At 41.9% G+C, this 17,240-nt stretch overlaps 1 protein-coding gene across 1 annotated transcript in view; it reads left to right on the forward strand.

The window, feature by feature from the left end:
• Nucleotides 1–17,240, forward strand: part of LOC138569438 (heparan sulfate glucosamine 3-O-sulfotransferase 4-like) — an 892,166-nt gene that overhangs the window by 432,162 nt on the left and 442,764 nt on the right. The window lies entirely within an intron of this gene.

Here is a 17,240-nt window from a genome sequence, read left to right on the forward strand (position 1 = left end):
CCTGCAGCTGTTCGTCCAACCTCGCTCACCAACCTGCCACCCGCCTGATACTCACAGCCTTCTTCCATCTTGAACTCTGTCACAGAGGCTGCAAAGCACCCTCTTAAACCAACTCTGCACCGTCGAGCTCCAAGACATTATACAACCACAAGGTACATTGTAGTTTTGTCTCCCTTGTCCTTCTCTGAAGGCCAGAAGTGACATTTTACAACCCATTGCTTCCTTTGTGCTGATGTCAAGCATCCTTGAACTAGTGTGATTACTTTATGATTATCCTCCTGTCAGTATCCAGAGTGCATTTCTTTTCCTTCTTGGAACTGGCTGTCCTCTGCATTCCTGTACAGGATGGGTTGTGTTTTCTTGTATGCTAGAACTGTATGCGGAATAATAGTAAAGTAGATATGTTTATACAACCTTGACTGGACAGACCGATTTATCATTTGGGTAATAGGTTTATTTTCACTGTGTTGCAACTAACCAACGATTCACAACCTTGCAGAGATAAGCCTGCCGTTCCATCCATGTTAGCAAAATTGGACGAAGAGGTCAATAATTTGTTTGTCTTTCCAATCTGTTTGGATCCCTTCGGTTGTACTAGAGGTGAGGGCTGAATTAGAGTTCAGAAACCAATATTCATCCCTGGACCACTGGTGCCCCGGAAGTTGATTCTTCAAAGACCGTTCTTTTAAATATCTTGGGTTACTTTGTGCCTCCCCAGTTAGTAGCACCGTTAAACTCAACACCAGTGTCCTTCTTGATAGACTTTGGGAACTGACCTCTTTTTGGTCGCCTTTGTATGTGTCTTGGTGGGGGCGCACATAGACAATTAAAATTATTCTTTCACCCATTGTATTTTATTATTTGAAAATGATTATGTTGCCCCTCCCTGCCACCTTTTTTCGGTCTATCAATTACATCTTAGTTAATTATTTTTATGGAGAAAATGTAAACATGAGAGAATTGCCATTAGTAAGCTCAGCAACCGCTTTGACAACAGTGGTGTTTGTTTCCCAGAATTTAAGTTCTATTACACTACGTTTTACTTAAAAGAACTCTGGTTCACTCCCTGTGATTCTGTAAATTTTCCGACGTGGTTTTCTCTTGAGAAGAGTTTGTATCTCCAACTATTGTTAGTGAGCTGTTCCATATGTTTGGCCCTATCTCCTTTAGATTTTCTAGCCCTATCAAAGCCTGCACCTACTTCTTGAAGGCTTTCCGTTTCCCCACTGCTAAGTCTCCATTTCATGGGTTTTCACAGTATTTAAGTCACAACAAATCTATCACTGTCAATGGTAGACCTCTATGTTGGAAGCCTTGGCTAAATAAAGGTATCAAGTTTATCCATTAAGTTTTTAAACGTACCAGCTGGAGATCCTTTCATGACCTCAGAGATATTTTCTCTCTACCCTTATCAGACTGTAATTTCTATAATAATGTGGTTAATGCTTGCCTTGGAATATTTTATTAATATACAATAATGAACGTATTCCCAAATCCACACGAGTGCAACTTTTTGCCTTAGCTTCTAATGTCAAAGCTGTTCAATTTTATAACTCACTGGTTCTGGTCAAACCTCACAATATGAAATCGGCTTCTCAGGCCTAATGGGAGAATGATTGTGGCATGGTGTTTCCTGAGAAGACTTGGATATTGTTAGGTCCAAGGTGAAGAATACACCCACCATGGCAACATTGCACAAAACCTGTTCTTTTTATACATCAAGCTTTCCTAACCACAATGAAGTTAATCAAGACTCTGTATGGTTCTGATGGGAATAGTCGGCCCTGTCGGAATACCCTGGGATCCTATAAACATGTTTTATGAATGTCCATATGTTCATAAGTTCTGGCAAGATGTCTGGAGACCCGTAAAACATATTTTTAAAGTCAACCTCCCATTTAGGCAGCATTGCTATCAATAATGATATGCTACAGACTTAATTCATTAGTTGTGTATGACCTTTTAATTGTCGTTGTGATTCAGCTATTCACAGCCAATTGGAAACAATTTCGAAAAAATTCTGTTAAAAGTTGGTGGAACAATATTTTTCATGTACACAGACTTGAACACTGTATGGCTACAGGCTACACGTCTTAATGCAATGCCTACACATGATGCCAAATGGATACCTTTCACTAACTACCTAACCTCCCATAACATGTCTGCTCATGGCTCATGAATCGCTTTTCATATTCTGCTTTTCATTCATTAAGGGATGATTAGATTATATATTTCCTCTGTGGTGGTGGCACTTATGCAGATTATAATTCAATGGCAATGTATAATGAGCATTTTGAGGCTGCATAATAATCTTGTGTACATTGCTTGTATTTTGCTTTTGCTGATGATGAACCTTTCATATGTTTCCACCCTATCTACTCACTTTGCTGTTACACTGTTAGCTTGTAGTCTGCTCCCCATGCAGTCTCTGTTATAATGAACCACTGCTTTTGCGCATATCTGATTGTTCATATTTGTCAATAATTTGATTTGAAAAACAAAAAACAAAAAAAGCATGACAATAATTAATCCCAAAAAATTAAATTAAGAGGAAACCAAGGAAAGATTAGATTTTTGTATTTTAATCCCTAACTCCAACAAAAGAAATCGAAAGTTTCAGAGCACTGCCAATGGAACATTGCAGTCTACGTGGCCTATCATGTTTTGGAGCGCTGGCAAAGTTTGTTTGCTCTGACAATCCTGGTAGCAGCAGGGGGCTGAAATGGTTTTCCTGTTGCTACCAGCAGATGGGCACTAGGGATAGCAGGTTGGCCCTGAAAAATCAACTATGGACCCATTTCAATTGGAGGGGACCTACATTGCACCTCACAGGAACAGCATAAATCATTGCACCAGTGCTATCAAGTTGCCTTATGCTGACCTCTGGCTGGGGCCAATGGTACCAGAGCGCTCTCTCTCACCACAAGGGAGGAGAGTCTGTAAGCAGAAGGACCCCTAGAGGTGGGGATCAAAGTGCACAGATGACCCTCCCCTGTCACATGGAGATCGTGGTCCCTATTGGCGTGGCCACCTAAGGCATATGTAATACAATCATGAAGATGTTTGATGGTGCAGCCCCAAGCTTGCGGTGTGCGGTCAAGGTTTACGGCCTCTATGAAGGCTTTGTTCAAATAGCTGTGCTGGATAAGAGTTGGTCCGCTTCGTATTTGCGTGCGTCTTACACAATGAACAAAGATCAAGGGATTGAAGGATTAGCAGAGGGCCTTTGGGAGAGTCATTAGCTCTTGGATGTCGTAAAGGGTTCCTAAAATGTACTTGCAGTGTAATTTCACATATCAACATCATTGGTCAGTGAAAAGGTCATACATAATGAGACACCTGTAAATACTAATTACCCTCATTAACTACATTCACAATAAAATAGATCTTATTTTATGGAATCCTGATCGTAGGCACAGGATACTCGAGCAATCACAAAGGATGCCCCTTTTTCTTTCTGCTTCTTCTTTAGCTATCCTTTTTTCTCTGATATACCATCACCCTCTTTCTCCACCTCTTATCATTCCCTCCTTCTCATTCTTTTCAAATGCTAAGGTGTGGATACCTTGGGTGACGGCACAGTGCACCACATGGAGGACAAGCCACAACACGGTAAGCCCTCCTTGTGGTTAAGTATATAAGCTGAGTAGCATTACTTAACATTGGCGTTGAACTTAAACATATCAGTGAACCCTGAGGGTTTTTGCACCTTTCTAGCAATTATTGTGAGGAAATGGGTCTGAGGTACAGACATTAAATATGAGTTGCATTGAGAACTGTGTTTGCTTTCTGTCATTGGCACTTCCCTAGTGACCTCTGTCCCAGTGATTGCAAGGGCAGAGTCAAGGGTGTCAATGGAGAAGCTAAGGGTACCAGCTGATACCCCTTGCAATCCCAAAATGATGTCATGGCCTCTGGTGTAGATGGTGCTATAAGCAGTTGCCTAGAGTTGCACTCATATTTCACCATCCCTAATTGCAAGCATACAATATATGTGTACCCCCTTGAACCATATCCCCTAAACAATTCATAGAGACCCCAGACATGCCAAATACACACAACCAAAATGCAGACCACATGGATGTGTCAGTCATACAAACATTTACATGTTCATACATCTAAAGTGTGACAAAATGACTACGGCTCTGCACGAGTACAAGAATGAGTTGTGGTAAACTACATACTCAGCCCTCACACTACTACAGACCAACAGTGATAATAATTTTAAAGGAGTAAAAGGCACAGTCAAGAGATATACATCCTTTTGTTGCAATGTGGCCTGTGGACAGGCTATAAACTTAAGGGGGGTGTGGATGTGATCACAGTAACAAAAACCCACCATAGTGGAAAGGAGACAGAATGTGCAGACTGTAGATGATGCATGCAGTCTGGGTAATGTAGAAGGGGTGAGATGAAAATAAATCACACACAATGTCACCAAAAAGATATGTCTTGTTGGAAAAGTTCAAAAGGATGGCTTAGCAGTCAGCAGGGCCCCAGAAGTGGATGAACCGGGCTAGGGCCTCTACAGAGTACCGTTCTCAGTTCTTGGCAGTGCAATGGCATCAAACCAGGCTTTGAGATCCTGAAGTGCAGGTCAAACCATGTTCAGATGTGGCGAGTTATGCTAATCTAAGTGGCGAGCTGGCGTTTGGTCAGATCAAAGCAGCCGCTTGGTGCAGTTCAAAGGTGGCTTTCAAATAATTCAATTCAGATGGCTTATCAGGTTTGGTGCGAACGGTGAGGGCAAAGACGTCATTTCACCAAAATGCCAGGGGTAGTGGAAGTGACATCACATGACCCTTGAACCCCTGATGGCATCACAGGAAGTTATGTCATTTAACCCCATCCCAAAGTGATATCGCGGGAAGCGATGGAACACGACCTTTCACCCTTTGACCAAACAGGAAGTGGCATCACATAGCATTGTACACTACGAAAAATATGGTTACGATATCACTATAATGTGATGTACACTTCATACCTGAATGGATCGCCATGTGTATCGTTAAGATCAGTGTGTATAGGCCCATATTACCAAATGACAGTGATTGCAAGCAGATGTCCATGACCAAATGATAATTATGTGTTATTATATAGCGTTTAAGCGCTTTATATAGAAGAAATATACACCTAATATCATCCAACCTGTGTTGGTACCCATGTATCGATCTCAGAAGGATGAAAGGCTGAGTTGAGGCATTTGAGAACAGACTAAATCAGTGACTCACCCCCTGAAGTGTGCCTGAAATAAACCTTTAATTAGTTTAGCAATTATTGTATAGAATTCCAGAAAGACACATTTTTTGGCATTCCTATTCTTTCTTATTTAGGTTCAGTGCTGAAAGTGTTAGACTTGTGGCCCTCATGTTCTTATTTTTCTTCTTTTTTAAGGGCCCTGAACAAGAAAGCCACCCACTCCAGAAGTAAAGAGCTACATGGTGCTGGCTACAGCCGAGGAAAAGAAAAAAAAAATATATATATATATATATTTTTAGAGGTCGCAGGGGAGACCACAGAGGTTGCAAGGGAGACCTCAGAGGTCGCACTTGCGACCTCTGGCAACCCCCAAATGACGTCCCTGGGCGAGGGGTTTGAGACTTTGGTAGCCACAGGGTAGGGTCAGAATATGATGCAATGCTTAGAGTGGTTCAAATCAATGGCCTGTGGTTTGAAGCTTTGATTCTGCTCACATGCAATGTTCAAATAGGTGGAAGTTTGAAGTTGATCGCTTCAGTGAGATGCTATTTTAGCCAAACTGGTAACATTCTCTGCTTGTTACAATTTGCCTACGAGCCAGGTAAATGAATGCAGCAACAGTGGTTCAAAGAATGTTCAAAGGGCAAAAAGCATCACTGTGGGTCCTGGTGGTTTCAAAGATGCTCAAACAGGGGAAAATCAGATTTGATGACCAGCTGATTTGCTTTTTCTGGTTTTGTGAGTCCCAATCCAGGGGCTCAGGTGGGGGGTAGCTAGCACCTGCTGGAGCCCTTCTCCTCCAATGGGGAGCCTTGGTACCAGTGCAGCTGTCAGAGAGATGTAAGTCTTGGTTCAATTGAAGTTCACCCCCCAATTTGGCCTGGGAATGGTGTGGAGCAAAGCTTGGAATAATCTATCGTCACCTAACTGGTGGAGGACTCAGGAAAGGACTGCTCTCCCAAAAAAGGTCAACTGCATTTATCTTGAAGCCCTTGAAAGTCTGAAAGGAATCAAAGAAGGAGTTGGAGAGCCCTTCCTTGGAAAGGCAAAGGGCCACCCAAGATTGGTCAAAAGCAAGCCTGGTTAAGGAACTTGGGTAGTTTAACCATAAACAAAAAGTTTTGGTTCATATGACCATAGCTAATTCGAACGTTAGGGTCAAACAACCCATACTCTAGAAATACACTCACCCTCCACCCTTACTTACCTTTTGGCGGCACGCCTCATGATGTGCCGCTGACTCCCTGTGATGCTGGTTCCCTTTAAGTACGTGGTTGGGAACAGGGACAAGAGGGTCCTTTCCTTTTATCCCTTATTTGTAAAACTGTATTCCCATTATAGCGAACAAGGAGAGCGGGGGACACCCCCGCAACCCTGTTTCCTTTGTTCCCTATAATGGGTTTTTATGGCATATTTGTTCGATACAAACTGAGACAAATGAGAGAACAAGCACACCTTATCTTTTTACAGATCTCTAGTGATAAAGAAAAAGGTTATAGTGTTCGGAGCTCCTAGGCTCAGCCAGTAGTAAATAACAGTGAGGGGTGCGGGGGAGAGAAGTCTGACTCTGGCATAGGAAGTCAAAAAAGAGTTAACAAAGAAAATGAAGAACTCATAAATTGTGAGTCATCCCGTCCCCTGCACACCTATTGGTACTGGCAATTACATCCAGTCAGGATTTAGTATAACAATTAAATGTATACGATTGTCATTTGATAATTTCATGAGTTACCATAATTGTATTCACATCACAATTTAAAAATAAAAAACATTTCAAAGAAACTCTTAGGCTTTCAATTCATATTCAATGTATTCAGATCATACATGTATTATACATCTTGAAGAATAAACCTTTTTGACAATCAATTTGAAAAACATACAAAGTATTTTTAACCAAAAAACTCAAAAGTTCAGAAATCAAGGTTCAGAAACAAAAAAGGAGCTCAACACGTTTCGAGAGTGAATCTCTCTTCTTCAGGAGCAATATGCTTAAATCTCTCAATCCATAAAATGATACAATTTCTTAAAATGATATAATTTCATCTGTGGTACAGTCTGAACATGTGGCCCATTCATGTGCTTCAATGTCACGTGAAACTTGCGTTATCATGTGGGATGATGGTTACTCAGATAATTTCTTGCCCACAAATAATGTCCTGCAATTAATGTACAATTATTTATAATGTTAGATAGCAATAAAATGTATTCACCTGGCAAATTGAAAAAACGATATTATCTCTGTATACCTGAGGCGCTATAATATTGTTTCCAGTGCGTATGTGATGATCATCAAAGTATAGTCTCTAGTGATGTCACCTTTCAACGAACAGTCTGTGACCTGAAATGCAGGTAAACGGCTGTCATATTGCTCCTGAAGAAGAGAGATCCACTCTTGAAATGCGTTGAGCTCCTCAACCGCCACTCAACCACCATTCCAAAACCGAGGTATGGTTCACAATTCAAGATTACCCTGCCACTACTGCCAATATGTGATACTTTATCATAATTTATATGATGTGCATTTAAATGTAACCTCATTATGCAGTGTCTTTGCTGTCACCATCAGCTATCAAACTTTACTTTTACTTACTTATTTGCATTTTTAAAGTGCTCACACAGCCCACGGGCATTGAGGCGCTGTTACAGGAATTGTTTGTTAGTTGCGTAATTGTTTTTTTTTGTTGGTTTTAGTTGCGTATTTATAACACGCTTAAATACTCTGAGGTGTCTAAGTGCGGACCCGCGGATCAAACCTTTGTTGCTTTGTGTCGTCTTGCTTCCAAGGCGAACATGTTGCCGCTGGGCTATCCTCCCGACACAACTTTGTCACCTGTGACCTTTGAACCCACTCTGTGCCACTGAAGAGCAGAAGCTGCTAATCAGGAGACTTATGGAACAGGGCCCAGTTGCTTTGGGCATGGAGCTTTCTGAAAAGCGATTCCAATTGGCAGACAGTCCTTGCTGAGAGGGAATTACTCACATAATTTGATAATTTGCTGCAAATCAAAAAAGCCATGGCTTCTACAGCCTTACCAGATGGCACTTTCTCACATAAAGATCAACACATTAAAGGGCACTTACAAGAGACACAACTCTCTCTGTTTTAGCCCAGATTGTTGCCCCCCCCACACTTCACAGTGCATCGCTACCTTTGCACCATGTAGTAGGTTAGACGTGAAGGCAGATCTCGGTCATTGCACATTCCTTGCACAGTCACTGTCTGTTTTTTACTGTATTTGTATTTTTAGATTTTTTTAAATGTTTTTATATAGTGCCGAGATATGTGTTTACATTAAGCCTATAATGTCTTTGCAAGAAGAGGGTGCAGGACTTGCAGTACCCTCTTGGCTCTTGATGCTTGGAGGAACAGCAGCTTACCCCCACCCCCGTGGCATGGCAGTGAGTCACCCCCTCTTCCCTGGCGTGGCACCAGACTCCCCTCCCCCTGCTCTCTGCCTTCTTCGCCAACCTTAGCTGCTGTCACTTTCCTTGGAGCCAACCCTGGCTTAGTTACTGTAACTAACACACGGGCATTCAGATAACGAGCAAAATGTCTCCACAAAATGTTGTGCCCAGCCCAGCGGGGCAGCGGCCCGTGTGCCACCGTGCAGGAATAATCCACGTTAATCAAGATCAAAGCAAAATGCACCGGCTGCGGGAGAATTGGGCCAAAGCTCAGCTATTCCCGGCTATGGTACCGCTAACTACTAAGTGTGTACTTTTTCACCCTACAGTGCATAGGAAATTATTGTTAGCTCCGTCCACTCCCTCGACCATAAAGGCATGTATTGGACCCTCAGCCAGACATAAAAGGAATGTGTTTTAAGTGTGGAAAATGCATTCCTATATGTATTAAATTGTATATCTTCGAAATAGATGTGCACTCTTCCTTTTGTGATGACGAAGATGTGTTTTATTTTTGTTTTTCTCATCCCATTGCTTTCTTCAATGTCCACATCTCTGAGTTGGCAAGGCTTTCTTTCCATGCTCTATTTTAGGGTCTTGCCCTATTTGTACACAACAACCAGTAGCCCAATACCTTAATTTCTACAGGCAACCTGCAACTGTGTCTACAAAATCCTCTGTATCTCAGGCTTCTAGGTTCCACGGCTTTCAGGGTAGGCTTGACATTTCAAAAGAGAACTAGAAAACATAAGTGGAAAGAGACACGCGCAGATTACATGATTTGCCCAGGAACACACAATTTAGTCAAGTGGATGGATTGTAAAGAAAGTGACCTAGCCTCCCAATCTATCATTTAGCAGCAGACGCACATTTCTTCAATAATGATTTCAATGTTTCTCAATAAAACTTAGATCGGATGGTATTGCATCAACAGAACAAATGCAAAAACAATGCGGCTGTAATGAACTAATTTTTACATCGATTTTTAGCGGGTTTTTTAACTTTAAAATGTTTGTTTAGATGCGTTAGGGAATAAAAAATAAAAAAAAGGTGGGAGGTATAGAGGAGGGTCCCGGGATTCGCCTCCTACATTAAAAAATGAAAAAAGTGCAAACAAACACATTTTCGAAATTCGACACAAAATATTAGTTGTTTTGGGCCTCGTTGTTTTGTTGTTTTACCGCAGATCCGAGTTGACCAAATGCAAGGGCAAGAGGAGGTCATGGCCAACACAAGCCTGCATTCTCGATGATTCTGCAGAGTCGATTGACAATGTTAATGCAGGGTGGTAATCGCATGTACTAGCTCCCATGTGTACTTTGAACAGACTTCCACACCTATTGTGTGTGCATGAGGTCTGGCGACGTACAGCGTGATACACGTGCCCTCCTGGACACCCACACATGCTCTCTTGGACTCCCAAGGGAAGCTGGTCTGGGAATACGACCTCGACATCATTACTCGAATACATTACATGGGGCATCTGATCACTAGCATTTTCTTCTCTCTACTGGGTTCCTGAGACTGCATAAGGGTATACATGGCTTTTCCAGTGACTGTCTCTGTGCAGATCCTTAAGTATGATTGCCAATGGCATGTCTTGCCACAATACTACGCCAGCTCACTCAGGGAGGACTCACATCTGAACCTTGGCAGTCATAAGTATTCTTTGCCCCCAGCTAGTTTAGAGACTGGTAGATGAGTTATCATTGTCTAGAGTGTTCCGAAGAAATGCCCTTCAGTCTCTATTGCTTGGGAGGAATACAGGAGCGAGCTGCTGTCTCTGTTGACGGCTAGATCTATTATTTGTATTATTTGAAAACAATTACTTCTCTGCAATCCGGATTCATAGATAAAAGCTTAGATTTACTGAGATATTTTTCTGTGAATAGAGGGCTATAGTATTTATTTATTTATTTATTGGGATTCGATTAATGTGCTGTGCTGTGCTACAATCTTGGTCTGATCATCCACCTTCTGCAGAGTACAGCCTGAGTGCTCAGCCTTGCTGCCAAAGGGTGGGTCATATGTTCTTATGTATTCCTTGTTTGACTTTATCTAAAGAGTGTAATACCCTGAGGAATCAGAGTACGGACCAAAGATCATTTGTGGCACTCCAAAAGTCCCTCTGTGGCATACAGACAAACTTTTTTCTCCCAAATATGTGACTTGCATGCTACACACAATGTACAGTGCTCTTAAGTGTATTACCAGTTAAAACAGTGCGTGCTCCCTTGTTCCCGCCCACGCCGGTGGTGAACACAGTCCCTTATCATCCTGTGTCTTTGGAGAGTCTTGTATGACATAAATGGTGTAGATGCAGGTTTTTAAGTGTGTACGTTAATAGAAGAAGGCGGACACCAATTGTCTTATTTATGAGAGTTTATAAAGAAATACACACGACTGAATGAGCTTAAACTAAACTCTTGATTAAAGAGTTCAGACAAGTGTAGCAGAACAGCCCTGGGTAATTGTGTTAAGACCAAAAAAGTCCCTTATAAACCAGAGCAAAGCAGACCCAAAGATGAAGTAGACAAAGTGTGAGGCATAATTCAGCTTTATTGACAGTCAAATAAGGTAGGGAGCGCATAAAAGCATTAAACTCTCGCCGCCCACAGTGCATACATTATAAACAACGATTTAAGTAGTAGAATGTTGTTATCATATCTTATCACTCTACAAAACCTACACGGAATGGGGATTGCTTAGTGGTGGTGGCTACATATATTCTCTATAGGGTTCAAACATCTAATTGGGTTATATGATGGCTCTTCCCGGGACCACACCTATATTGATAATGGTTAAATTATGTCATCTACAGCAGGTAATTGGTTGACGCCTTACTTCATGGGCGAAATAACACCAGGTAGTCTGATTGGTTGTTTTTCTGCTAACCAACCTTGGAAAATGTACACGTCGTCAAGACGTGAGCCAGAATGGGAGTAGGGGAAAAATGGTCCATGGATTGCTTTTCTTCCAATTAAATAACGTACCATTCCTTATTCCTAATCCACGAACCAGTATGATCTCTTTGTACTTGACATTGTGCTATGTCACATATTTGTGTGTGCATGTAGGGAGTACAGCAGGTGTCCAGTCTGTATTCACTTCAAATGAATAGACAATGTTCTCCAATTATGGGTCATGTGTGATGGGACCGTGTTGGGAATAGATGTATATTGTATTTTCTTTAGATTTTAGCTTTTTAGCTCATATTAATGTTAGTGTTTAGTTTTCTGTTGCCACTGGAGACACTCTTCATCAATTCTTCATGGGATGTTTTGTCTTATAGTTTGACTGCACCTGGCTAACACAGGCTGGTTGCGCACTTAATTCAGCTCAGAGTATATTGCTTGTGTCTTGGAATTACTATCTTGTGCCTTCTCTCTGCTGTTCCTGTCCTCCCTTATTTCCCTGCAACCTTGGCTCGGGTTGTTAGCTAATGTCTACACTCAGATTGGCCCCTTTATTTCTGTGAATTTAGCATTTTTAGTTCTCTAGAAGACTTGGGGCCTTTGTTTATTTAAAAGCATGCTGTGGCTTCCATTTTGGAGGAGATGGCTGCCCCATCACCCCAGTTTTTCTCTGTTAGCAGTGTTTGCGTGACTTTCATGTTGCATTCATTACATACATTGGTTATGTTCATTTTCTTCATGTCTAGTGGATGCTGTGTTAGTATTCTTCAAGTATAAATGCATATATTACCTATTGTACTTGATCTTCATGTTGAGTGCACATTTGCTTTGTGTCTAAATGCATGCACATGGAAGATTATAATGTTAGTTTGATTACTTTCGCCATCTTCAGCTTAACTTGCCTCTATGTCCTGCTGCACCTGCCTGGGATAAGGGCGGTACGGTTGTCTTAGTGACTAACGTTTCTTACCTGCGCATTATTGGGCTGAGGGAGGGACAGATGCAATGGATGACATATTCATCTGCCTCCCAACATTTGCATACCACCGACATATGCACACAGTGCCTCTTCTATGTGCTGTGAAATACAGCACGTTTGCAGGCTTTGCTGGCCATGTTTTGGTAGAAGGGAGATGAGCTCCTTTCAGTGTATTACGTCTAGCACATGAAAGGACATATACATGTTAATGCTTGTTCCGTGTGAAGAACAGGCCAACTTTCATGCAATTACAGCCACTCCCTCCCGCTTGCCAGCAGGTAGTTAAGTTTGCAGTGTTTTTGCACGGACATGGTTTCAATTCTCTGAGGAAGTTTCATGGTTTGGGGTATCAGATGTGTTGGTTCCACCTTGTCTACATCCCTGATGCGAACTGAAGACCCACTTTTACTTACCGAGAACATTGTGCAGCATGCGTGAAGTAAGGAAGATTCTGGCAATGAGTGCAAGGAATAGAAGGCATTGGACTGGTTGTCTGGGGGTGATGGTGCGTGATCAGGGCAATTTAGTTTGTGGTGGAATAAGGCACAGTCCGCGTTTGTGTGTTAATTAGAGAAAAAATCCACACGCAGCAATTCAAGCAATTGTTAGGCACTTCAAAGTGCACAGGTCGCAGGCTATGGATGACTGATAAGATGGTAGCGCACAGTGATATGCTTGCCTGCTCAGCATGCACATACACCATACATACTGTTTTCTCTTTTAATAATGATGTGTGACATGTCTATGTTAGTGCTAGTCAATCACTGTGAATGGGGACTTCCTACTGGCGCTTAGAAATATGGAATGTATGTAAACACTGTCATGATGGCACTCTTTGTGCAATTCACTTTAAAGAGGATAGAGCGCTTGACAGATCGTTTCAGTTGCTAGTATCTAAGCTCTGGAATTAATTACTGAAAGTGCTACATAACCCCAGCACCATTATTCTTGATAGACATAACATCAAAACATGAATTTTTCTTCACTGAATTAGTCACATCAGACTTTCTCCGTGTCGTAGTGCTTAGATCCCGTTTTAGGTTTTCGGTGTATTACCAATGAAAATGCTTGCTCTGCAATGCGATGCAAGACTAAAGTCTGATGGCAACACAGAAGTATGCCAATCTGGGCAATAGCACTAGTATCAATATGCTACCTCTTCTCTGTGTGTCAGAAAGCTTTGCACTGCTTCTGCCATCTCTGCCTTGGAGGCTGTTGTCCATGCTCTACTTCTTCCGGTGTTCTTGCATTGATGCTGTCTATTCCTTAGCTATTTTAATGTGAGTAAAAGCATCTTTCATCCTCCTATCACACTTTCATTTGGCTTCTGAAATGCACAGTCCCTTTGCAAAAAGCTAAAGTGCGGCTGGAGCAAGAGGAAAAGTGGATCGCTGCGCTGACCTGGTGGTCTTGGTATACTTTTTTACCTCCTGCTCGATTGACGGTTCCCCCAGGGCGTTGCTCAAGGCGCCCTATGTTTGAATCAAATTGGGAAAAGGGGGATTTGGGGTGTGGGATGTTTTTACCCATGCATCCAAGCCCTACCATAAAACTGTGCAGTACTGGCGTGGAAAACATCATGATGGCCAGAACTCCCCAGAGAGTGCACAGGGAAAACATGAAGATTAGGCTGCCACCCATTTTTGCCTATGTTGTGAGCACAGGAGGGCACTGCCTAAAACCACCATTGGGCTACACACACAGTAGCCTGAAACCATTGGGAATGGCAATGCTGATTGCCAAAAAGCAACTCAGAACTGTGGGGAATTCATTTTCTTAATCCCAAAAATGGTTGCATTACCAGTACTCACCACTATCAGAAAGCCAGCGTTTTAAAACCACCAGACTTTTGTGTAAAACTGAACAAATGAAACAAAACCAGACCAAGGAAAGACTTGCTAAGAGGTGGATACAATGTAAAACTATATTCTGAAATGACTTGAAGGAAGTAATTATTTAATGTATAGGTAAAAATTGTCAGTTTGATTTGAATGTAGAAAACTGGGAACAAAAAGTGACATTTAGCTGAAACCTGGCTTAATGAAACTGAATTCTGCCTGACAACTACCCCCGACAGGAGTTGAAACTGGATCAACAGCCACTCTTCCCAGGCCTAGCTGCATCCTGCTGCCCCTTGCCAAAAGGAGTTCACCTCTCTGATTAGATTAGGGGTGGAGCACCTAGGAACTGGAAGGGACAGAACAATGCAACTTCCTTGACTCAGGCAAATGTTATATTGGGGGCGTGGTAAAATAGCTTCCTCTTGGGACAAACTGGGGGGCAGCTGTGCCTCTGTGAACAAGCTGGCTTGGGGGAAGTGGATAAACCAGTTATTCCACCTTGTGATGTGGGAAGCCACACCCCTTTTTGAGCAGAGCATAATTTTAAAAAGATAGATAACTCATAGTGCGGACTTGTCAGAATTATATAAGTAATATCATTATTTTTGTGATTTTTCTGTGAACATTTTAAGAGGCGTTAGGACCCTGTGGTGTATTCTGGGGGGTTGCTAGCAGAAAATAGGGTCTCACTCCAAATGTATGCATGTTAAAAATCTGACACTTTATCATCTGTAACCCATATCCCTGGTGCACATTTGTGTAAAATCTGGAAAGGTTTAGAGGTCGTTATCTGAATGAAAAGGGGAGAATTCTGTCATCAGTGGACACGACATCGTACAAAGACAGGGATCGGATGGTTTGGTGCTACAGAAAATATGTTAACTGGACCTATAATATTAGAAAAATGATACATAGATAAATATGTATTTGGGTCAGAAATAGATTTGTGTGCAATCTGACAAGGGGAGGTTCCTCTGACCATAAAACCTACAGCATCACTCTGACTCACATTTCCTTCCCCCAATCAAGGGAGAGAGGAGGAATTGGCCAATGATAAGTGAGAGGGGCAGGTTTAGTCATGACCAACGCACACATCCACTTTCCAAACACATAAAAAGAGACTTTTCGGACAGGTAGAGACATTCAATTACATGTGCTGCGGAGCATGCTGACCGATGACTTCACATCCAGAGATCCAGACTTCAAATCCATCAATCTCCAGAACATGTAGCAGAAATTAACTCCAGAATTTGTAGCAGAGAGGCCTGAATCCACCAGCTGAATCCTCTTCAGCAGGCCTCAAATCTAACCAAACTATTCAACAGCCGGGCAAGCTGTTTTAGGTTTTGCCGAGAATTTTTGCAAGAACCTGTAGCAGTACCCAGAAAGCAGTGTTACATCCAGAATCCAGAGAGGCTAGACCAGCAGAGCAGAGCTGACCCAGATCGCTGTGAGCAGAACCGGTGCTTGATTGACCCGCCGAGCAGACAGAACCGCAGCCGGACGTGTTGACCAGATCCGTGACAAGGCCTAGTTCAAATTTATATTGTGAGTACCTAGCAGAACTGTGCAGAACCAATCTCTTAGTTAAAATAATCTAATCCAAACTATTTTAACCTAAGTAGAACTGCTTCCTAGAAATTGTGTCATCTGTCATTTTTAAAGCTGCACAACTGTCACCTGTCAATTCTGCAGCTACAAGCTGTCATCTGTCATTTTGAGTTTACTTTAAATCCGAAAAACTACCTTTATTTAATCGTCCGTATCTCTGGAACCATTTAGGCTAGGAGCGAAATTTATCTTTCATCTGGAAGCGTTGAATTTAGGCTTTCCAACTAACCTAGAACCGACTTCCTCCTCCTTATACCTTTCCCATAATCGCGAGACACGCACTCGCGAAATTTACCGCGATTTGCGATTTGGCCCGATTTCTTCATCTGTAGAAATCAGCAGCTTTTTGCTTCTCTTTGCTAAAATTCGGTTGCAATCTGCTAATCATTCAAAGAGTATTGTTAAAGTGAGCCTGAACTAATATAACTGAACTCCCCAGAGAGTGCACAGGGAAAACATGAAGAATAGGCTGCCACCCATTTTTGCCTATGTTGTGAGCACAGGAGGGCACTGCCTAAAACCACCATTGGGCTACACACACAGTAGCCTGAAACCATTGGGAATGGCAATGCTGATTGCCAAAAAGCAACTCAGAACTGTGGGGAATTCATTTTCTTAATCCCAAAAATGGTTGCATTACCAGTACTCACCACTATCAGAAAGCCGGCGTTTTAAAACCACCAGACTTTTGTGTAAAACTGAACAAATGAAACAAAACCAGACCAAGGAAAGACTTGATAAGAGGTGGATATAATGTTAAACTATATTCTGAAATGACTTGAAGGAAGTAATTATTTAATGTATAGGTAAAAATTGTCAGTTTGATTTGAATGTAGAAAACTGGGAACAAAAAGTGACATTTAGCTGAAACCTGGCTTAATGAAACTGAATTCTTTCCCACCTTATTCTTCTGTTCCTATTCATAAGTTACCTCTTGCGGACTACTGCTCATATTCTGAAGTGTGATATCAGTTATCAATTGATTTATAAAGTGGGATAGATATATATTGTTGAATTGTCCAAATAAACCTTTTAATTTGCAAAACAAACCTACTTCTTGGCTCAGTGGGATCAGGGGGATTCTAAGAGGGGGGTGTTATACAAGGGTTGTCATCCAGAGTACTGAACTGGATATAAAAATACATCAATAAGGGTTTTCCTCAGCATCGCAGACTAGGCATTGACTTAGCTGTGGTGTTGATTGAATATCGCTTACAAAAGTGGAGGCTCGGGGCTGGGATATTCTGGGTTAGATTTACCACTTGTGCAGATTAATACAGTGTGCCAACT

This window comes from Ambystoma mexicanum, chromosome 2q (assembly GCF_040938575.1).
Source record: "Ambystoma mexicanum isolate Mex_15411 chromosome 2q, UKY_AmexF1_1, whole genome shotgun sequence".
In the NCBI taxonomy this organism is placed as follows: Eukaryota; Metazoa; Chordata; class Amphibia; order Caudata; family Ambystomatidae; genus Ambystoma; species Ambystoma mexicanum.